Source organism: Pogoniulus pusillus, chromosome 13 (genome assembly GCF_015220805.1).
Source record: "Pogoniulus pusillus isolate bPogPus1 chromosome 13, bPogPus1.pri, whole genome shotgun sequence".
In the NCBI taxonomy this organism is placed as follows: domain Eukaryota; kingdom Metazoa; phylum Chordata; class Aves; order Piciformes; family Lybiidae; genus Pogoniulus; species Pogoniulus pusillus.
In genome coordinates, this window is record NC_087276.1 from 17,520,143 (window position 1) to 17,544,049 (window position 23,907).

A 23,907-nucleotide genomic window follows, 5' to 3' on the forward strand; every position below is an offset into this window, starting at 1 on the left:
CTCTCCAATGATAAGTCATTGTCCATCTGTTTGCTTCCCTCCTGGGCCTGCCCTGCGAGCTGCAGCAAGGATTAATGTAGAGATACAGAGTCAGGATGTGAACTGGGCTAGGCACAGCCTTCTGCTTTCTTGCTGTGCTCATCTGTGTGCTGCTGGCTCCTGGTGAAGGAATCCTCTTTGCTAACTGTTTTATCCCTAACTTTTCTAGAATCACAGAACTGTCAGGGTTGGAAGGGATCTCAAGGATCATCCAGTCCCAACCCCACTGCCATGGGCAGGGACACCTCACTCTAGATCAAGCTGCCCAGACCCACAGCCAGCCTGGCCTTAAACACTTCCAGGGATGAGGCTTCCACCACCTCCCTGGCCAACCTGTGCCGGGCCCTCACCACCCTCATGCTGAAGAACTTCTGCCTAACATCCAATCTGAATCTACCCACTGATAGTTTTGCTCTATTCCCCCCAGTCCTATCTCTACCTGACACCCTAAAAAGTCCCTCCCCAGCTTTCTTGTAGCCCCCTTCAGATATTGGAAGGCCACAATAAAGTCTCCCTGGAGCTTTCTCCTCTCCAGTCTGCAGAGCCTCAACTGTGTCAGCCTGTCCTCAGAGCAGAGCAGCTCCAACTCTCTGATCATCCTGGTGGCCCTTCTGTGGACACCTTCCAGCACCTGCAGATCTTTCCTGTGCCAGGTTCTCCAGAGCTGGGCACAGTGCTCCAGGTGGGGTCTCTGCAGAGGGGCAGAATCCCTTTCCTTGTCCTGCTGCCCACACTGCTCTGGATGCAGCCCAGGCTCTGGTTGGCTTTCTGGGCTGTCAGTGCACATTGCTGGCTCATGTTGAGCTTCTCATTCACCAGCACACCCAGGCTTTGGTGGGGTCAGTGCACACCTGCAGCCCATGGAGGGCTTTGGTGGGGTCGGTACACACCTGCAGCTCATGAAGGGCTTTGGTGGGGTCAGTGCACACCTGCAGCTCATGAAGGGCTTTGGTGGGGTCAGTGCACACCTGCAGCTCATGAAGGGCTTTGGTGAGGTCCGTGCACACCTCTGCTGGGAGTGCCTTGGTGGAGCACGTGGCTGCCTAAAGGAGGCTGTGATGGTGTAGGAAAGTTGTGCTGCAGCAGACTCCTTGCAGGATATGTGGCCCCACGAAGAGAGAGCAGCCCATGCTGGAGCAGGTTTGCTGGTAAGATCTGTGACCCCATGGGAAGGTCCTATGCTGGTGCAGCCTATGAGGAACTGCAGCCCGTGGGAAGGACTCTTGCTGGTGGAAGAATGTCTCTTTGGAGGTGACCTGGCATTGCAACAGGGGAAGGGGGGAAGAAGGGAGGACCTTTAAGATGGCTCATTAAGGGGGCCTCTAAGCACCTTCAGGGTGCTGTAAGATTTGGCTTTTTCTCATTACCCTGCTCTGGTTTGATGGGAAAATGAATTTATTCCCCAAGTTGAGGCTGTCTTGCCCTTGCTGGTAATGGATGAGTGCTCTCAGCTTTTCCTTATCTTGATCAGCAAGCCTCCCCCGTCCAGCTGAGGAGGGGAGTGATGGAAGAGCTTTGTTGGGCCCCTGGCATTCAGCCAGGGTCAGCCCAGCGCAGGAGCTCATCTCTTGTGTTCCTTAGCCGGTTAAAGTGCTGCAATCCGTGTGGATAAGTGACGGATTGCGGAGCCGTTTGCGTTTCAAGCGGCTTTGTTTGGGCTGCCGTAGCTCTGCTGCTCGCTGTCCTTCAGCTGGCTCTGGGTGAGGCTGCCAGGGAAGGAGAGGGACAGCAGATGGCATTGCGGTGCCACAAACGGACCAGCGAACGCCAGGAAATTCTGCTCTGCCCTAAGAAGTCCCCTGAAAAAAACGAGAGAGCTGCTGTGTGCGGGACCTGTCTTCTGGTTCTGGTCCTGATGGGGTGTGGTGGGTGCAGAGAGGCTTTCTGCTGGGGTTGGGGCTGTATGGTTGGTTCCAGTCTCCAGTGTAATCAGATGTGATGCAGACTGCTCTGCTTATCCTGCATTCTCCAGGCTCAGCATGATGTGCTGCTTTGTCCATCCTCATCTTGCTGTGCCCCCTTTGCTGCTAGCTGATATTCGTGCTGGGCTGGGGGTTGGGATGCTATCTGGGCGTCCTTTCTGCTTATGGAAGGTCTGTTTATGACTTTGTGCCCTAGAAACCATGAGAGGTCAAGCTTGGATCCACAAGTGAGGGTGGTGCATGCTTATCAGTGGCCTCCTGTGCATATTTTAGGGCTGTTAGAATCACAGAATCATTTTGGTTTGGAAAGAACTTCGAGATGGAGTCCACCCCTTCTCTAACGCTACCAAGGCTGGTGCTAACTCATGTCCCTCAGCACCACATCTCAGCCTCTTGGAAGCATCTCCGGGGACAGGGATTTGATCACTGAGATGTGCACCTTGTGATAGTATTTGAGAACCCTTTCAGTGAAAAAGTTTAGTTTAATGTTCAGTCTAAACCTCCCTTGGTGCAACTTGAGCTACTTGCTCTTGCCCTGTCACTTGTTCCTTAGAAGGAGAGACCAACCCTCAGCAGGCTGCATCCTCCTCTCAGGGACTTGCAGAGAGCCAGAAGCTCTGCCCTCAGCCTCCTTTTCTCCAGGCTGAACACCCCTAGCTCCCTTAGCTGCTCTTCACCAGCCCTGTTCTCCAGTTATGAAGGGAATTTCCTGGCTCATTTGTTGCTGTCAGCCTCCATGCCTGTCTGCCTCCAGCCTCTTTCTCTCTCTCAGCCTTGCTGCTCAGAAGCCACACACTGCACTCTAGGGGGCAAGTCCTCCTGGCATCTCAGAAGATTTCATCTGTGGTCTGCAGAAGTGTGCAGGCATCTCTGGGAGGGCTTCTGCTAAGAACTCATAAATCTTGATCAAATCTTAGCTGTGGGTTTTAGTTTGAATGAAGCATCCTATTACATGAAAGATCTGGAGGCACTGGAAGGGCCACCAGGATGATCAGAGGGCTGGAGCTGCTCCACTCTGAGGACAGGCTGAGAGAATTGGGGCTGTGCAGTTTGGAGAGGAGAAGGCTCCAGAGAGAATTTATTGTGGCCTTCCAATATCTGAAGGGGGCTACAAGAAAGCTGGGGAGGGACTTTTTAGGGTATCAGGTAGAGATAGGACTGGGGGGAATAGAGCAAAACTATCAGTGGGTAGATTCAGATTGGATGTTAGGAAGAATTTCTTCAGCATGAGGGTGGTGAGAGCCTGGCACAGGTTGCCCGGGGAGATGGTGGGAGCTTCATCCCTGGAAGTGTTTAAGGCCAGGCTGGCTGTGGGTCTGGGCAGCTTGATCCTAGTGTGAGGTGTCCCTGCCCATGGCAGTGGGTTGGGACTGGATGATCCTCAAGGTCCCTTCCAACCCTGACAATCCTATGATTGTTGTACCGTGGAGGATCCATGCCCATGGTGAGAGCTGTGGATGAGGTAGAGTTGGGTGCAAACCTCGACACATTCTGCATCAGTCCCCAACCATTGAATCATTGAATTCTAGAGCCTTAAGTGCATGACCACATCGATCTTGTGCATATAAGACCCATGTTAAAAATGACCTGAACCCCCACCTTTTTGGTGTCCGCACATGCACAAAATTAGGAGGCAGCAAAGCTGCAAGTGCAGCACGGCAGTGTGGACATCTACTTGATTTGTGAGACTCCTCAATTAATCAGACACCCAAATGCTGTTATCTTGCACCTGCAATTGATTTTTTTTGGCTGGCAAATTACTGGAGCATAATTAGAGGTGGTCTTTAAGAAAAAAATGTTCATTAGCCTGCCTGGAGCTCCAAGCATAAATCCAGTGGGATTTCAGGCTGAGGTGTTCCTGGTTTCCCTTTTGCTACCTGGAGAATGAGGAGGAGATGTCCTCAGCTGTTTTGTAGGCTCTGATACTTCCCCTGTGCCTCCTTTGCACTGAAGCTCGTTTGAGAGGGGAGAGCAAGAAGAGGAGCTATGTGGGAGCTATCCTCAACAGGGCTATGCTTACCAAGCAAATGAACACCTCTGCTAGAGGGTAGGCTGAGGGAGCCTGGAGAAGAGAAGATTCTAGAGTGACCTTAGAGCTGTCTCCCAAGAGCTGAAGGGATCCTACAGGGAGGCTGCAGAGGGACCTTTAATGGTTTAATGGCTGTCTTGGTCTTAGGTTGACAGTTGAACTTGATGGTCTTAGAGCTCTTTTCCAACCAAAACAACTCAGTGATCCCCAGAGGTCCCTTCCAGCTCCCACCATGCTGGGATTTGGAAGGAGAGAGGAGACTTCTGGTTTTATTCCCCTTCTTTGCTTCCCTGTACTCCGAGCGAGCGGAATTTAGCTGTGGTGTGAGGACGTAGATCCTCATTGGCTCTTGTAGACAAATGCCTCTTTCAGCCTAGGCTTTGACACTTGTTAATTGTCCCACTGGAGCTCCTTATCTGCCACCTCCTCGTTCCCAGACTAGAGCTAATAGCTGGCTGTTTGTGCAGTGTAGCTGTTCACTTCATAGCTGCATTTCGCATCGGTGTGCCGGGTTTGGGGGATAATAAATCTGTCAAACAGGTGCAGCGACTGCTGCCTTTGAGCTTAATGAGATTTACTTCTCTGGATTTAGCATGCAAGAAGCAGTCACAGGCTCTGATGGCTGTGCCTAGGCTTGCACTGCTCTAACAGGAAGATACAAGCGGTGTTTGGAAGCTCCAAGCCCTGGAATGTCAGTGCTGTATCAAATGAAATGGTGTCTGCCGTTGTTGGTGAGGTGGGCAGTGGGGCTGAGGCACTCTCAGCAAGATGACACCAAGCTGTGTGCTGTGGCTGACCCCTGGAGGGAAGGGTCCAGCCAGAGAGCAGGCTGCAGAGGTGGCCCCAAGCCCACCTCATGAAGTTCAGTAAGGCCAAGTGCAGGGTTCTGCATCTGGATTGGGGCAATCCCAAGCACAAATCCAGGCTGGACAAGGAGTGGTTTAAGAGGCCTTGGGGTTGTCACCTGGTAACAAACTCCCCAGGAGCCAGCTGTGTGCTGGCTGCATCCAGAGCAGGGAGAGCAGCAGCACAGGGAGGGGATTCTGCCCCTCTGCTCTGCTCAGACTTAACCTGCAGCACTGCCTCTGGTTCTGGTGCCCACAGCACCACAGGCACATGGAGCTGCTGGAGCAGGTGCAGAGGAGGCCATGAAGATGATCAGTCGACTGGAGAACCTCCCCTGTGAGGACAGACTAGGAGAGTTGGGGCTGTTTAGCCTGGAGAAGAGAAGGCTCAGGGAAGATCTCAGAGCAGCCTTGCAGTGCCTGAAGGGACTATGAGAGAGCTGGGGAGGGACTTTGGACAGATGGACAAGGGACAATGGCTTTGCACTGGGAGAAGGCAGATTGAGAGTGTAAGTTAGGAAGAAGTTCTTTCCAGTGAGGGGGGTGAAACATTGGCACAGGTTGCCCAGGGAGATTGTGGATGTCCCCTGCCTGGAGGTGTTGAAGGCCAGGTTGGATGAGGCCTTGAGCAACCTGGACTGGTGGGAGGTGTCCCTGCCCATGGCAGGGGCTTGGCTCTTTAAGGTCCCTTCCACCTCAGACCATTCTATGACTTCTTTACTGTGTTGTACCTTCAGGTACCCTGCAAGGGTTACTTATCTTGGAGGAGTCATCTGAATGAACGTTCCGAGGGCACAGGCTTGTTTGGGAGACTTTGCAACTGGTCTTATGAAGCATTTAGTTTAAAGCCCTTGGTCAGTGGCTACAGTTTGGAAATGCTGCTCAACAGTGTGAGGGTCTTTGGAATAAACTCCCAAGGCAGGTGGTGGAGTCTCCTACATTAGACAGTGTCATGGCCCAGCTTGACAGGGTGCTGGGCCAGCTCAGTTAAACTGTGTTCTGACCCTGAAAGGTTGAACTAAGTGATGCTTGAGATCCCTTCCAACCTGCTGTCCAGTGAATAAATAAGTGTGTGGGATCATTTTGTTGCTCAGAACCATTGCAGTAGCTCTTTGGATCTAACAGTGTAGCTGTGGTATTTCTAAGTGGGTTGGACACTGCAGATCCAGCTCTGGCCCAGGAGACTGCTGCCTGGTTTGTAGTGTAACAGCTGTGGCACCATTTCAGGCCTCTAAAACTTACCCAGAAATTCCTCTTGTGCTCTGGCAGGAGGACACTGAGGGGTCTATCAACCAGGAATTCCTCCTCCTGCTCACACTGCTAAGCTAGTGATAAATATCAGGCTTGGGATTTGTGCTTCTAAAATGCATTAGGGGCTCTAGAAAATTGGACAAGAAGGCTTGCAGGGAATGTCAACCATGGTGGGCTTCCCAGAATCCCAGTCTGGTTTAGGTCGGAAAGGATCTCTCAAGTTCACCCAGTCCAACCCCCACTGCAGTCAGCAGGGACATCTGCAGCCAGAGCAGGTTGCTCAGAGCCCCAAACAACCTGACCTGCAATGGCCCCAGGGGTGGGGCAGCTCCCACCTCTCTGGACTTCCCTTTGGAAGAAGGTCCTGTGCATTTTGATCTCACAGCACACACTGATCTTCATGCTTGAATGTGGCTTCCTCCTGGGTGCTCTTAGTGTTCTATTTGACAATGGGATGGAGTGGAACTCCTCCTTGACAGTAGCACCACATAGGTTTCTGGAGGGCTGTTTGATTTGTGGCTGCTGACATTGTGTTTGCTCCTGCTGCATGCCTCTGTCTTCTGCTGCTACTCCTGGCCTTTGTCCTGCTGATTCCAGCACTTTCCCTGCCTTGAACACTTATTCTCAGAACCTGGGGGTGTCCACACTGGCTGGCACAGAGCTACCTGGAGGCTGAAAGTGGCAGGGCTACCTTGGTGCCTGCCTGGCAGATTGATCCAGCTCCTTCTGTGTTCCCCTCAGCAGGCGGCTCCTTGCTCATCTTTTTGCTGTAATTCTGGGATGTTAATCACAGACTGGGTTGGGTTGGAAGGACCTTTCAGGGTCATCCAGTTCAACTGCCCTGCATCCAGCAGGGACATCCCCAGCTAGAGCAATTGCTCAGAGCCCTGAACAACCTGCCCTGCAATGGTTCCAGGGATGTGGCTTCTGCCACCTCTGGGCAGCCAGGGCCAATATTTCCCCAAAATGAGATGCTTCAGCTACCTTCTTGCACTCAGGGCAGAAAAGAGTAGTTGAAATCAATTGATTTTTGTTCAGTCCTTGCACAAAGGAGTCTCATAGCTAGCAGGCACTCTGCTCTTCATGACATTAGCTGCTACCTGTACCTTTTGAATGTAGCTTTTGTCCAGCCTTAACTCCTCTCTTAACTCCCAGCAGGCAGAGCTGCTGAGTACTACTGACATTCAAACCTCTTCAATGCCCTTTGAAAGGAGCAGAATCACAGAACCAACCAGGTTGGAAGAGACCTCCAAGCTCATCCAGTCCAACCTATCCCCCAACCCTATCCTACCAACTAGACCATGGCACTAAGTGCCTCATCCAGTCTTTTCTTGAACACCTTCAGGGACAGTGACTCCACCACCTCCCTGGGCAGCCCATTCCAGTGCCAATCACTCTCTCTGACAACAACTTCCTCCTAACATCCAGCTCAGACCTCCCCTGGCACAACTTGAGACTGTGTCCCCTTGTTCTGTTGCTGGTTGTCTGGGAGAAGAGGCCAACCCCACCTGACTACAGCCTCCCTTCAGGTAGTTGTAGACAGCAATGAGGTCCCCCCTGAGCCTTCTCTTCTCCAGGCTGCACACCCCCAGCTCCCTCAGCCTCTCCTCATAGGGTTTGTGTTCCAGGCCCTTCACCAGCCTTGTTGCCCTTCTCTGGACACATTCCAGAGAAACCTTGCTCTGGATCCAACCTAGTAGCTGTGAGCAGGAGGACACCTCCAGGATGCATCAAAGCTTGAGCTTGGCTGTGCTGAATCCTGACTTTTCTTCCTCAACAAGATTTTTATAGGTTGAGACTAAGCTCAGCTTAACTTTCAGTTGAATAGCTGACAGAAAAAGAATTCCAAGCTGTAAAAGCAGGAATGGCAGCTATAAACAGCCATGACACAGCTTCTCTGGCTGCTTCCAAATGGATCTCTTCCCATTTCTTAGTCACTCTTGTTATCTGTGTTTAATATAAAGGATTCCACTCAATTGGTTGCATTTTTCCCTGTCACTTTAAGGAGAATCACTTTAAAAAGTAAAGATCTTCTTTCAGAGGTTCATAAAACCTTCCCTAAATCTAAAAAAATGAGATAAATAAATCCCATGTATGAGCTGCTGCTGCTGCTCCCAACAGAACCTAAATTCATCTGCAGCATAATTAGAGTTAGAGCACCTCTTGGCAACCAAAAAGAGTAATCAAGAGGCAAAACTGCAGATCTCAGGCACTGAAAAGTTGTTCTTAAACAAAGAAGTTGCTCTTGTTCAAGCACTTTTTAAGATGAAATGAATGTTTAATAATGAACTGTTAGTGTGGTCATAGAATTGCAGAAGGGTAGGGCTTGGAAGGGACCTCCAGAGGTCATCCAGACCAACTCCCTGCCAGGGCAGGGCAGACAGGAACACATCCAGGGGGATTTGGAAAGTCTCCAGAGAAGGAGACTCCACAGCCTTTCTGGGCAGCCTGCTCCAGGCCTCCAGCACCCTCACACCAAACGTGTTTCTCCTGATGTTGAGGTGGGACCTCCTGGGTTCTAGCCTGTATCCACTGTCCCTTGTCTAACACAGGACACCACTGATAAGAGCCTGGCCCCTTTCTCTTCACACTCTTCAGATAGTTATAGGCATTGATCAAATCCTGTCTCAGGGTCCTCTTCTCCATGCTCACCAGCCCCAGGGCTCTCAGCCTTTCCTCATCAGACAGACTTTCAAGGAGGTCTCCCTGATCTGCAGAGTCCTTATTCAGGCAGACCTTGTTTACAGTGATGCCTCCATTGTTGCTCTCCACAGTCTCACTGTCAATGTGAATAAAGCTGGAATGCAAACTCAGGATAAGATTTATCTCTGGGTGGCAAAGCTGCCTTTGAGGAGAACTTTGCCAGATTTGCTTCATGGAGCAGGGGGGGAAGACCTCCTCATTTAGGATCATAGAATTGTCAAGTCTGGAAGGGCAGGGACCCTTCACACTAGATTAAGCTGCCCAGGCCCACATCCAGCCTGGCCCAGCAAGAGCTTGTTGTGAAGGGGTTTTGTCTGTGTTTGGGGTAAGGTACGAGGCCGGATTTTGGAAAGGTTTTAAGTCATTTAATAATATACACAAAGAGAATTTCCCCCAAACTTGTATGCAATTAACCCACACAAGTTCTTTGTATGCGGTCAGTGAAATTGATTTACAGGATGTGTATTTACAGCAGGATTAAGGAATTTGGTAGAGGTTTGGAAGGGTTCTGGGTAGAGAGCCTTTGTGGCATAAAGTGCCACGGGTAAAGTCGCTGAGGCTTCTTAGCTGCTCAAATGGAGATTGTTCAGTTGCTCACTGATGGGAGTCACAGTGTGGCCAGTAGGTCAAGGGAGGTTATTCTTCCCCTGTACTCAGCACTGGTCAGGCCACACCTTGAGTACTGTGTCCAGTTCTGGGCCCCTCAATTCAAGAAGGATGTTGAGGTGCTTGAACATGTCCAGAGAAGGGCAACAAAGCTGGTGAGGGGCCTGGAGCACAAACCCTATGAGGAGAGGTTGAGGGAGCTGGGTGTGTTTAGCCTGGAGAAGAGGAGGCTCAGGGGTGATCTTATTACTGTCTACAACTACCTGAAAGGGCATTGTAGCCAGGTGGGGGTTGGCCTCTTCTCCCAGGCAACCAGCAATAGAACAAGGGGACACAGTCTCAAGTTGTGCCAGGGTAGGTATAGGCTGGATGTTAGGAAGAAGTTCTTCACAGAGAGAGTGATTTCCCATTGGAATGGGCTGCCCAGGGAGGTGGTGGAGTCACCATCCCTGGGGGTCTTCAAGAAAAGCCTGGCTGAGGCACTTAGTGCCATGGTCTAGTTGGTTGGATAGGGCTGGGTGCTAGGTTGGACTGGATGAGCTTGGAGGTCTCTTCCAACCTGGTTGATTCTATGATTCTGTGGTCCCAAATACGCGTAGCGAAAGCCACGCGGCTGATCCTCGTGGATCTGAATAGTTCAGTTCGGATATTGGGGCGCGCTGGCTGAGGAGGCTCCACGGGCACGGTCGGGCTGATGTGGCGAGCTGGGGACGGCGATGGGCTGGGAGCGGTGGCTGGGGACGGTGATGGGCTGGGAGCGGTGAGCTGGGGACGGCGATGGGCTGGGGATGGCGATGGGCTGGGAGCGGTGGGCTGGGGACGGCGATGGGCTGGGGATGGCGATGGGCTGAGAGCGGTGAGCTGGGGGCAGCGGTGAGCTGGGGGCGGCGGTGGGCTGGGGGCGGCGATGGGCTGGGGGCGGCGATGGGCTGGGGGCGGCGATGGGCTGGGGGCGGCGATGGGCTGGGGGCGGCGATGGGCTGGGGGCGGCGATGGGCTGGGGGCGGCGATGGGCTGGGGGCGGCGATGGGCTGGGGGCGGCGATGGGCTGAGAGCGGTGAGCTGGGGACGGCGATGGGCTGGGGATGGCGATGGGCTGGGGGCGGCGATGGGCTGGGGATGGCAATGGGCTGAGAGCGGTGAGCTGGGGATGGCGATGGGCTGGGAGCGGTGGGCTGGGGACGGCGGTGGGCTGGGGATGGCGATGGGCTGAGAGCGGTGAGCTGTCCGGGAGCGCCTTGGTCAGTCGCCCACTGCATCGGTGCAGAGTACCGTGGGATGGAGTCATACACAGCGGTAGTGGCCCTAGAGGCTAGGAGAGGTGGGTGGAGGAGGGTGGCAGGAGCACTGAATTGCCCTGTTTACGAGATGTGGGCCGAGATGGATGGTCCTTTGGCCACAGTACTGTCCAATAAGCGTCTGGCAGCAGGCCAAAAGATGCCAAATAGGGTAGAGTCCATAGGCCTGGTACCCCCAAATACGGGAAGAGCTCAGGAGGGCCACACGCTGAGCGCATGAGCTTGTGCAGCCTGGTTACCTTGTGTAAGCAGGGCAGGCTCTAAGGTGCCAGGCTTGCTGTGCTCCTGTGTCTGCTCAATGTGCTTTGGACAGAAAACCACCTTTCGGCGGGAAAACACGGCCAGGCAAGCACAGGCCTGTGAACAAGGCCATTTGGGCCTACGTGGCCCTCCACCACAGAGCTAAAGGAGCTGTGGGGGGCGAGAGACTGGGGTCAGACTCTGCACAGTGGTGCCCAGGGACAGCACAAGGGTCAATGAGCACAGACTGGAACCCAGGAGGTTCCAACTGAAGAGGAGGAGAAAGTTGTTTGGTGTGAGGGTGCTGGAGGCCTGGAGCAGGCTGCCCAGAGAGGCTGTGGAGTCTCTTTCTCTGGAGAGCTTCCAACCCCCCCCCCCCCGGCATTGTGAGGTTGGGTAAGCTGATGTGGGTGCTCTGCTCTGGCAGGGAGCTTGGTCTGGATGATCTCCAGGGGCCCTCTGCATTGCCCACCATGCTGGGGTTTGTTTGATTTTAGGGCAAGTTGCCTTATTGTTCTCTCTGAAGCATTTGGCTGCTGTTGACAAGCGTTGGTGATCCCAGCCAGGTGTGTGACTGGAGAGATCTTTTCCATGTGTAACATCCTGCATCTCCCAGGGGAAGAGATCAATCCCTGGATTGCTTATTGGATGATCTTGGAGGTCTCTTCCAACCTGGTTGATTCTATGATTCTATATGATTCTATTTTGGGACCAGAGGTGTCTCTCCTGTCACTCAGCCATTGCAACCACATTTTCAGTTACCTGTAAATCAGTTTTCTACTCCCTGGGAGTAGCAGGCAGTAGAAAAGTGGGAGCAGACTTTGTATTCTTTCTGGGGGGGGTTCTGAGTCTGTCTGAAGAGGCAGCTCACAGCTTGTGCCAACCTCCACTTTGTGTCTAAGGAGGACCTAGACCTGCATTTGAAGTCAGTTAATTTTCACCCAGTTTTGCTGGGTTTTGCATTACCTTCCCAGCTATGTTTTGGGCTGCTCTGAGCCCTGACAAAAACTTCTGCTCTATGCTAATTTGGTTTTATTTTTCCCTTTCTGTTGCACCCTCTCCCCAAAGATTCTACCTTTTGCTTGTGTATTTTCTCTGTCAAAGCATTTCTCAGGCTGACACTTTCCTTCCCCAGCTCCCCCTCTCCTCTTACAGAGCCTTTTTATTGCTTGGCAGCACCAACTTGCCACACGTGGGGGTGGTTTTTCTTTCTGTCTGCTCCTCCTGATTGTTTCATTTCCCACCCCTGGCAACCCTTCAAGCTCCTGTGAATGGAGGTGTCTTCATGCTGTTTGCTTCCTCTCAAGCAGCAGCATCTTTCTAATACCAGAGAAGTCTGAGGGGAAGCAAAATGCAAAGGATGACATTTCTGAAGTGAAGATTTTTCCATGCTGTCAGTGTAGTGTTCAGGGCAGAGAGAATCAGTCATTGCTGCAGCCCAACACTGACATCTCCCTTATACTCCTGAGTAGGGCTACCAGAAATCCAGCCAGAGCCACCTGCAAATAAACTATTTGATTGCTTATCCCATTAAAAAAAAGTGATTTAGAAAGAATACAGTGGATAGGTAACAGCCCTTGCTGTGAATCCTCTGTGTTCCTTCATCCTGGAGAAGTCTCCAGGAAGACCTAATAGCAACCTTCCAGTACCTGAAGGGTCTACAAGAGGGCTGCAGACAGACTGTTTGCAAAGGCCTGCAGGTACAGGATGAGGGCAATGGCTGCAAACTAGAGCAGAGCAGATTGAGGTTGGATGTGAGGAACAAGTTCTGCAGCAGGAGGCTGCTGGAATACTGCAACAGGTTGAGGCCTTATCTCTGGAAATACTCCAGGTGAGGCTGGACAGAGCTGTGAGCAACCTGCTCTAGTGGAGGATGTTCCTGCTGAGTGTGAGGAGTTGGACTGCATGAGCTTTGGAGGTCTCTACCAACCCAAACCATTCTATGGTTCAAGTTATGGAGCAGCCTTCTGTGAGCTCCATGAAATTGTGCCCATGCTCTAACAATCACCTCTTTTGTTTCTGAGCCAGGTAGGGTTGGTCTCTTCTACCAGGCAAGCAGCAACAGAAGAAGGGGACACAGTCTCAAGCTGTGCCAGGGGAGGTCTAGACTGGATGTTAGGAGGAAGTTGTTGGCAGAGAGAGTGATTGGCATTAGAATGGGCTGCCCAGGGAGGTGGTGGAGTCGCTGTCCCTAGAGATGTTCAAGCAAAGCCTGGATGAGGCACTTAGTGCCATGGTCTAGTTGACTGGACAGGGCTGGGTGCTAGGTTGGCCTGGATGAGCTTGGAGGTCTCTTCCAACCTGGTTGATTCTATGATTCTAACCAAAGATCATGGAGCAGACAAGACTGCAGGGCCACAACTAACTTGGCACTTGTAGGTGACTTCTCAGCATTTCTGGTCTTACCACAGTCTCTCTTTCTAATTCACTTCTTCTGTCTCATCAAAACCCTGTGCTGGATATTCAGTCTTAGTGGCCCCCAAGCTGATCCAAGGTGGAACTTGTTGCCTTTTTTGTTCCCTATGTGCTGCAAATATTCTTGGGGTACAAGCCCATGTCTGTGCTATCTTAGAGCCTCAGTGTATCTAAAATGCCCCTTGAGGTGAGTGCAGAAGAAGTCATCCAGGAAATGGAACTTTCTGCTCTTTACAAGTTGCTTGAGAGCACCAAGAGACTTTTCTTGAGCTCCTCTGAAAGGCAGTGTTAGCTTTGCAGCCACCCTGCAGATACATCCTAGCCTGTGGATTTCTGGTGGATGATTTGTTGCAGGTGTTTGAAATCCAGGTAATGCCTCTTGCTTTAATCAGTGGAATGGATTTATCCTTGAGCTCTGCTCAGGGCATGACCCAAAGCCACTTAAAACTGTTGAGTTCTTCCCATGCCATTAACAACTAGAAAACCAAAGCATGTTAAAGGTACGCTTTGGTTTTCACTTATTTTACTTGAGCTTGAGCTGGGTTGCAAAGCCTTCAGAAAGGGAAGATGCTGCCTCTTCTCCAGCAGCTTTGAAAAGGTTGCTCCTCAGTTTGGACACATCATTTATAGCTCATTAAAAGCAAACTGTAGGGTTTTTAGTGTCTAATCAATACATCTAATCAAGCTTTATAGCAAGCCTGGATATATTTTATGCCTTCATAAATTCTTCTCATTTTATCTCTCAATATTTACAAGATATTTAAGAAGCAGTTTGAAAAAGAAACCCCATCCTATCCCTCACATCTAGCTTATCATCAGTGCTCTTAAATCTCTGCCCAGGCTACAATAAAAGCAGAAAAGAAAGTGTTTGATAACTGCTTATTAAATCTGGTCTCCTAAATCAAGTCAAGACAGACATCCCAGATGGAAACTCATCTCGTTCTCCTAAACACCCTTTCTGCACACAGGCACAAGGCTGGATGCTGATCAATCACTGAGATAAAGCTTTGATAAAGATAAAATAACCCCAAAAGATCGTGGTGGTTCTGGCAAATCTCCATGCCTTTAACAGCCTTGTTTGTAGCTGTTTGGTTGGTAAATTGCAAGTGTAAGGGAAGGGCATTGGGTGCTCAGTCGTGGATTCCGTCCTTCAAATGCACCAAAATAAATGAATCTAGCAGGAGTTGGAATTGTTTGCTGGGCAGCAGCATGGCAGATGTCCAGAGCAGTCAGAAGCCCTCTCCAGATTCTTGGGAAGCCTACCCTGAGAAACCAGAATGTGAGATGTGAACAGGAGCAGAAACTTGTTTGGCACGAGGGTGTTGGAGGCCTAGAGAGCTTCCAAACCCTCCATGGCATTGTGATGCTGGGCAAGCTGCTGTGGGTGACCCTGTTTAAGCAGGAGGTTGGACTGAATGATTTCCAGAGGTCCCTTCCAGCTGCCACCATGCTGGGATCCTGTGCAACAGCTGTTTCTGTCCACCGACTCACAGTGAGTGTAAGTCAGGTCTTCTTCACAGAGAGAGTGATTGGCATTGGAATGGGCTGCCCAGGGAGGTGGTGGAGTCACCATCTCTGGAGGTGTTCAAGCAAAGCCTGGATGAGGCACTTAGTGCCATGGTCTAGTTGACTGGCTAGGGCTGGGTGCTAGGTTGGCCTGGATGAGCTTGGAGGTCTCTTCCAACCTGGTTGATTCTGGGATTCTGCTGAAGGGAGCTGCTCTCCTCGGCTGAGGGCTGTGTTGGATTTTCTGCCAGAGTGGTTGTGCTGTTTGTGATTTTCTTGGGAGTGATGGAGTTTGAGAACCAAATCATTGTGCCTGTGCCAATCTCATGCTATTTCATGCAGGGGATCTTGTATTCATGGGACTGTGATTCACAGAATCACAGAACCATTCAGGCTGGCAAAGCCCCTCAGGATCACCAAGTCCAACCCAGAACCCTACCCTACAAGACTCACTCTGAACCATAGCCCCAAGCACCACATCCAAACCACTTTTAAACTCATCCAAGGATTGGTGACTCCACCACCTCCCTGGGCAGCACTTTCCAGTGCCTGACCATTCCTGCTGGGAAAAATGTTTCTTCATGTCCAGTCTAAACCTGCCCTGTTGCAGCTTGAGGCCATTCCCTCTTGTTCTGTCACTAATGACCTGTGAGCAGGGACCAGCATCAACCTCTCCACAGCCTCCTTTCAGTTAGCTGCAGACAGCCATGAGGTCTGCCCTCAGCCTCCTCTGTTTCACACTAACCATCCCCAGCTCCTTCAGTCTCTCCTCATCAGATTTATTCTCCAATTCATGGAAGCTTTACCAGAAGGACAGCAGCTGTCAACCATGGGATTGTCAGGTCACTGCCTAGACATGAACAGAGTTCTGTAGACCCTAAGTTTTTTGCAGCAACAGCATTAATTAGTTTGAGTCACTCTTGCCTCACTTCTGGTGAAGAATCCCTGTTGAGATGTTCATGTTTGATCACAGAACCTTAGAGGGTGGAAGGGACTTCCAGGGATTATCCAGTCCAACCCCCCCTGCCAAGCAGGACCACCCAGGGTAGTCTGCACAGGAATGTGTCCAGGTGGCTTTGGAAAGCCTCCAGAGGAGGAGACTCCACAGCCTCTCTGGGCAGTCTGCTCCAGGGCTCTGTCAGCCTCACTGTACAGAGGTTTCTCCTCACGTTGAGCTGAAACCTTCTCTGTTCCAGTTTGTATCCATTGCTCCATGGCTTATTGCTGTGCACCACCCAACAGAGCCTGGCCCCTCCACCTGACCTCCATCCCTCAGATATTTGTACACATTGCTCAGATCTCCTCTCAGCCTTCTCATCTCCAGGCTAAACAGCCCCAGGGCTCTCAGTTTCTTTTCCTAAGGGAGATGCTCCAGTCCCCCAGTCATCCTCATGGCTCTCTAAGGTGCTGATTTAGCTGAAGGACAGGATGAGTGAGCATTGCCAAGGGATTTAAGATGCCCTTCTGTAGTGCAGTGCTGTGTCTCACTTTTGCAGCAGACTAATAATTTGTGGCTGGAAAAGATCTTTAGGATCAAGTCCAACCATTAGCCCAGCCCTGCCAGGTCAACACTAAACCATGTCCCTCAGCAGCACTTCTTGTACACAGCAGTTCCTGTGTGCTTTCACTTGTTTGTGCTGTGATTTATTCACAGACAAGAAGACAGGGCTGTTCACACACTGTACAGCAGCCAAGAGGTATTCCCTTCAAGTTCCTCAGGGTACTGGGGTTTATTAACCTTTGACACAGCTCATGGTACAGAATATCCTTTGGCTTAGGGTCTGAAAATGAAACAATCAATAATGAAAGGCAACAAAAATCATTGAAATGGAGTAAATGCAAATGCTTGACCAGGTTCTTCTGCAGCTGACCAGCAGGGTGTTGTGCACCAAAACCCAGTTAAGGAAAGGGCTTCTCTTACTTACATTCTTCTCTTTCCCCTGGGGATTTGTCAAAGTCCATTCTCATAGATGGGGAGAGGATAAAAGAATGAAAATGAGTGGAGGTTTCAAACCTCTAAATGTTCTTTTAAGATCTGTGAATACAGAAGAGGTAGGAGCAGCCTGCACTTAGTCTTTCATTGGCTGACCGGCTGCTTGTGGCTGCCAGCGATGCTCCATGCACTGTGCATCAGGCAGGGGAGATGTTCTTGTCTTCTGGCTAGGTGTGAACCCTGAAGTTGAGCTGCTTCTTGAGTGTGGTGTAGGAAGCAGGTATTTATCTCATTCATTTCTCTGCTTCCAGCTCTGCTGTCCCCAGCAGAAGGAGGACACAGGGCTGCTGGAGAAAGTCCAGAGTAGGCCACAAGGATGCTCCAAGGGCTGGAGCAGCTCTGCTGTGAGCACAGGCTGAGGGAGCAGAGGGTGTGCAGCCTGCAGAGGAGAAGGCTCCAGGGGCACCTCAGAGCTGCCTGCCAGTGCCTGAAGGGATCCTGCAGGAAGGCTGCAGAGAGACTTTTGCTGCGGGTGTCTGAGCCAGGCCAAGGGGGAATGGTTTGGAGTTGAGGCAGAGCAGAGTTAGAGTGGAGCTAAGGAAGAAGTTGTTCAGTGTGGCTGCCTCCTTGCTGGGGGTGTTGCAGGCCAAGCTGAGTGAGTCCTTGAGCAGCTGAGTGTAGCTGAGAGGTGTCCCTGGGCATGGTGTGGAGGTTGGAGCAGATGAGCTCTGAGGTCCCTTCCAAGCTGAGCTATTCTAGGATCTTTATACACATTTATATTCCAGACTCTTCCTGGCCAGCAGGAATTCCTGATGTCAGTGATAGGTAGACTTTCAAAAGATCCTGAATTTTAAAGGCACTTTGAGGGCAGTTCCCTTTAAACTCTCTTAAAAACTTCTGTAGTTCAGTTTATTTAATCATAAGTGATTAATGTGGCACCCTTATGATCTTACTAGTCCCCATTCTAAACTTCCTGAGTTTTTGTAATCTAAATTCATAAATTCATTTTTGGGGGGACAGAGGAGGATTATTTCTGTGTTACTTTATTCTTATGTCCATTTCTAACAGCTTCATGCAATGAAATCATGACCTTGGGAGAAGGTCTGAGCCTGTATCATAAAGATTGTAAGGACACTCAGCTTTCACACCACATCTGAAGTATGTAACAGGTCCTCTGAGCACACTTTGTACCAAATGGATCAAATGCTCCTATTTAAAGCCCCAAGTGGAATGCAGATTGCAGGTTTTGTAACACAAATCTATCTCCTGGTGCCTTTTGCAGTCACAAAAGGAGAAATCTCCTTGAAATGCTAAAGAATCCATGAACTGCCATCAGTGTTTGGGGGGTCTTTTGCCAAGCCTACCTTCACCTCCCCATTTGATGGCAAAAGGTTCTTGTTATCTGTTGTTCAAAGAGGAATTACTCTGGGCCCTGCTGCTGTTTCCTCCTTGGCTGATCAAAGCCTACTGTTGAGGAAGCTTCCAACTTCCCTTCGCGCAGTCTAACGAAAGCCTCTTGCTGAAATTAGCTCCAGCCTGTTTAAAAAGAATTGCTCTGCTGTAATTAAGAAGGTGTTTGATGGCCTCTTTGATCCCTCAGCTAATGAGCAGGTTAGGGAACAGAGCTGCTTCTACTGACCTGCCCCACAGTCAGAATCATTAAGGTTGGAAGTGACCTCTGAGGTCTCCAAGTCCAACCAACAAGCCAACACTAAACTTGTGCTCACCAGACCATGTTCTGAAGTGTCTGTGTGGGTTTTTGAGCACCACAATGAACCAGGGAGTGGAAGTTGCTGGATCTGTCTCCTCTTCCCACCTGGAGCTGATGGGTGTGTGCTGATGGGTGCAGAGTTTGGCAATGGACTGACCAAACCTGACCTCTCCCCTGCCCACCTGGGTTTGGGCTCTGGGTTTCATGCTGCAGACTTGCTCCCACTTACAGATGGATGCTGTAGAAGCAAGTTGGGAGACCTGCAGAGACTGTCAGGGTTTGTTAACCATTCCTCTTGGCTGTCTGCTGGCTTCTGCCTTAGGGTTGCTCTGGTTTACACCTGATCAGCACAAACATGGCCTGGGGTCTGCTGGGCATCTTGGACCATGTTGTCTTTAATCCATGTACTGTCCCTGGATGGGGACACCCCTCTGGACTCGGGGAGTTCTGGCAGCCTCATTTCCTGATGTGTTTCTCCAGCAGAAGTTCTCTTGGAGCAGTTCCCATCCCATCTCTGAAGAGGTTTCAAAGCAGTGTAAATGTGGTACTGAGGAACATGGTTTAGTGGTGGCCTGGCAGTGTTAGGCTAAGGCCTGGGCTTAATGTTCTTGGAGCCACTTTGGTTGGAGGAGACCTTTAGTATTCTTAGTGAAGCAATGCTCTGCCTGAAACAGGAAAGCTTGGTACTCTTCTCATACTCTTTCTTGGCCTTCTGGCCAGGAATTTCTATTGGTCCTTCTGTAAGCAGGAGGTAAAAATAATAACAAAACCCCTAAGGAATGAAACTGTGAAGCCAGGACAAGCTGTGAGCTGCTTTCTCTTCTGAGTTTCCCTTACAAAAGAGGACCCAAGAAACCTGATGAAAATCTAAGGTCTCCAGAGCCCCTCCACTTCAGCCTCAGCACTCAGCTTGCAGCATGATCTTCCAAAAGAATCATAGAATCAACCAGGTTGGAAGAGACCTCCAAGCTCATCCAGTCCAACCTATCCCCCAGCCCTAGCCAGTCAACTAGACCATGGCACCAAGTGCTTTGTTTTAATTGGGTTGCTGCAACCTCTGCTGTGAGGACAAGCTGAGGGACCTGGGGGTGGTCAGCCTGGAGGAGAGAAGACTCTGGGGGAGCCTTCCAATAGCAGAGGAGATCCTGCAGGAAGACTGCAGAGGGACTTCTGCTGAGGTTGTCCAGAGACAGGCCAAGGGAGAATGGTTTGGAGCTGAGGCAGAGCAGGGTTAGAGTGGAGCTGAGGGAGAAGTTCTGCGGAGTGAGGGTGGTGAGAGTCTGTAACAGGTAACAAGGCTGGATGAGGCCTTGAGCATCTCATCTTAGTCCCTCAGCAGTGTGTATTGACCTCCACTGCTGTTTTAGAAGATCTGAGGTGGTGTGGCTCAGGGCTCTGTCTCCAAACAGGTGTAGTAACCATGGTCCTTCCTTGCCTTTCAAAGCTTTAATTGATACTTGCTTAGGGATGTCTGGGACTCTCTGCTGTGCTTTATTTGTGTGGGCACAAAGCCTATCAGTTTGCCTTGGAAAAAGCCATGGTGGTGTCCTTGCAAAGTTAATATTTCAGAACAGCTTCAGGGTTGGGGGGAGGGAGGAAAAAAAAGTCAGAGGCTCCCAGAGTGATGCCTTTTTAATCCTTTAATTTAGGGCAAGTCTTGTGAAGCAATCTTGTTATCCATAACCACCTGGCTGGGCAGGATGACCTCTTCCTTCATTGTTCATGTCTGTAGCCTTGCCTGCTCCCTGGGTGCCTGATGATAGCATGTAAAGTGTCTCATGTTGTTGGATATCTACTAGTAAAAGGCCATGAATTTACAGTTAATGAAGCCCAAGTGTCAGGGGGAGTCATTTCAATTCTAATCCTGACAAAAATAGTATTTCAGGACATGCAGAGAGCTGCAAAGAGATAATTTTGCATCCCTTATTTATAGGGCAACTAATAATGGGAAATGTGGGGGGTGTTGTTTCTTTTTAGTCTAATGAAACAGTGGTTTTCTTCTTCTGTTTCTTTAAGTTGGTGTGGGGGCTTGGTTGCTGCTGTCTGCTCAGATGGGAAATTTGAAATAAGAGGTTTAGTGCTGCTGTCCCCAGCAGAAGGACACAGAGCTGCTGGAGAGAGTCCAGAGGAGGCCACAAAGATGCTCCAAGGGCTGGAGCAGCTCTGCTGTGAGCACAGGATGAGGGAGCTTGGGGGTGTGCAGCCTGGAGAGGAGAAGGCTCCAGGGGGACCTCAGAGCTGCCTGCCAGTGCCTGAAGGGATCCTGCAGGAAGGCTGCAGAGGGACTTTTGCTGAGGGTGTCTGGAGCCAGGCCAAGGGGGAATGGTTTGGAGTTGAGGCAGAGCAGAGTTAGAGTGGAGCTAAGGAAGAAGTTGTTCAGTGTGGCTGCCTCCTTGCTGGGGGTGTTGCAGGCCAGGCTGGATGAGTCCTTGGGCAGCTGAGTGTAGCTGAGAGGTGTCCCTGGGCATGGTGTGGAGCTTGGAGCAGATGAGCTCTGAGGTCCATTCCAAGCTGAGCCAGTCTGGATTCTGTGATTCTTCTGGAGGTCAGTTGCTGTGTTAGGTACCTGAGTGAAGTGACAGGACTTCAGTTACAGCCACATTTCCTACTACTCTGTTCCACAAACGAATCAGAAAGATGCTGTTTAACAGGTAATGGAACATTTCTAAGAAGAATTACCAAGACAGTTAAATGAACACTGCCCTGAAGAGTTGTTCTTAGGTGTTTGGGGGCTGTCTGGTGGCAGGGAGTGAACAGGTTGAGCTGTGGCTTCTCTCTGCTCCCCAGGAGATAGAATGGAAAGAGAGTTCCCTTTAAATCCTTGGCTTTTGCTGCATAGAGGAATGAAAGTTGAGTCTGATGAGCAGAAATCTTTTCTGGCTCCACTGAGAGTAGTTCTGCAGTTGTGGGAAGTGCACATTTTATTGAGGATAAGCTGATATTTGGTAACATCTAATCCATGAAAATGCTGTTGTGCTGGGTGACATTTAAACACTGCCATTGCCAAACCTTGATGGGGGAAATATTGGCTTTAGCCCTTTTATTTTTCAGTGTTGGTACTGAAAATATTAACTCTGAAGTTGAGCTTTGTTCAAGTTACTTCAGGGATGAAGTTTAGCACTTGCAAAAACTTCAGGTCTTGCTGAGCATTGCTCAGATCCCCTCTGAGGCTGCTCTTCTGCAGGCTCGATAGCTGCAGGGCTCTCAGCCTTTGCTCCTTGCAGAGCTGCTCCAGTGACAAATCCTTTCTGGGCTATAGACATGTGAAGATGTTCATGGCACCAAGTGTTAGGGTTTTCTTAGCATGGGATTAATGTGAAGAAGTGCAAAATGATTTGCTGCTGAGAAATAGGTCACCTGTGCATGTGTAATACACACCTGGATTTTATATAGAAATGGATATTTAGGTATTAAATATATGTAGGTTTATACATAAAATAATTATCTTGGTCCTCCTCTTGGTGGCCAAACCTGTAGTCCTCTTGCATTTCACTTGGTGCTGTCCTAACTGCTACCATCAGAGGATTAATTGCTACAGACTTTGCAGTAATTAGTCGTCTAATTAAAAGAAAGGCAAGCAGAGGAATCCCTTCAGTGGTCACAAAGCAGCTGGGACAGCAATCAAAGGCTCAAACGTTTTTGAGATGATTTGAAATTTAAATAGAGTTCAGACCCTGCTGGGAGCTGTACCTTGCCTCAGAGGCTTAATTAAAGTGTCTGTGAGACAGGACGAGGGCAATGGCTGCAAACTAGAGCAGAGCAGGTTGAGATTGGATGTGAGGAACAAGTTCTGCAGCAGGAGGCTGCTGGAACACTGCAACAGGTTGCCCAGGGAGGTGGTTGAGGCCCCATCCCTACATATATCCCAGGTGAGGCTGGACAGGGCTGTGGGCAACCTGCTCTAGTGCAGGATGTCCCTGCTGAGTGCAGGGGGTTGGACTGGGTGAGCTTTGGAGGTCATTCCAGCCCAAAGCATGCTGTGGCTCTGTGTGGGTGCTCCTGCTGGAAGGTGTCTGATGCAGCTTTTGATAGCTCCAGCAGCACACGTGTGAACTTTCGAGCACCTTCAGCTAAGTCTTTTGCTGGGACTCTTATTTCCTGAAGGAGAATTTCAATGATGGCAGTAAATGTGTGGCAGAGCTTTGCATTTCTGACAGTTGTAAGCTGGTAACAGCTGCCTGATGTGGGAACTCATCCTGGAGCCAAACCCAGTGCTTGGGTTAACTCCAGCACAGCAGAGGCCAACAGCTCAGCTTCATCCAATTTATAGTTGCACAGAACCACAGAAGTTTAGAGGTTGGAAGGGACCTCAGTGGTGCCCTCAGGGGTTGGGTTCCATGTTGGTTTGTGTCTGTGTGTCTCTAGCCCATGGCATTGATCTGGACCAGGGGATTGAGTCCGTTGTCAGTAAGTTTGCAGACGCCACCACGCTAGGAGCAGGAGTCGATCAGTTGGAGGGCAGGAGAGCCCTGCAGAGGGACCTTGACAGGCTGAATGGGTGGGCAGAGGCCAATGGGATGAGATTGAACAAGGCCAAGTGCAGGACATGCACTTGGTGCCATGGTCTAGCCTTGAGCTCTGTGGTAACAGGTTGGACTTAATGATCTGTGAGGTCTCTTCCAACCTTGGTGATGCTGATACTGTTCTACCCTTTGGCCACAACAACCCCAAGCAGCACTACAGACTGGGGACAGAGTGGCTGGAGAACAGCCAGGCAGAAAGGGACCTGGGGGTACTGGTAGATAGTAGCTGAGCATGAGCCAACAGTGTGCCCAGGTGGGCAGGAGAGCCAATGGCATCCTGGCCTGTATCAGCAGCACAAGGGAGGTTATTCTTCCCTTGTACTCAGTTCTGGTCAGATCACACCTTGAGTGCTGTGTCCAGTTCTGGGGTCCTAGCTAGTTGATTGGACAGTGCTGGGTGATAGGTTGGACTGGATGATCTTGGATGCCTCTTCCAACCTGGTTGATTCTATGATTGGTCTTCTTTCCATCCCAGCTGGGTTAGTTTCTTTCCCACCTATCAGTTTCTCTCCCTCCTTCCCGTAGGGAAAACAGAGGGATTCCTGGAGAGCCTCTGGCACTGAGCTGATGGCCAGCCCAGCCCTGCCCCGGGACACCCCTGCCACAGGCAAGAGAAGGAATTCTACTCAGTTAAGAGGGTAAGTCGATTCCCTTGGGTGTGTGACAGGCTGCTGACAGGCAATGTGTTTGTACTGCCAAGTTTGGGGAGGTTTATTTGCCTTCCTCAAACCAGCACCCACAGGAGCTCCTGGGGTCACTTAGCAATCGACAGTTTGTCTGCTTGCCCGCGAGAACAGATGGAGCCTGACTTCATGCTTGGGCTAAGTTCAAGCAACATCAGGAAATCAGCAGAAAGGTAGATGAAAAGAAAAGCCCTGATGTGTTT

At 50.4% G+C, this 23,907-nt stretch overlaps 1 long non-coding RNA gene across 2 annotated transcripts in view; it reads left to right on the plus strand.

The window, feature by feature from the left end:
* Positions 1–1,065: 1,065 nt before the first annotated feature.
* Positions 1,066–23,907, plus strand: part of LOC135180319 (uncharacterized) — a 49,070-nt gene continuing 26,228 nt past the window's right edge. For both annotated transcript variants that reach the window (XR_010304387.1, XR_010304386.1), the window contains exons 1-2: positions 1,066–1,187; positions 23,547–23,659. This is a non-coding gene — a long non-coding RNA (uncharacterized LOC135180319). The remainder of the gene's footprint in view (positions 1,188–23,546; positions 23,660–23,907) is intronic.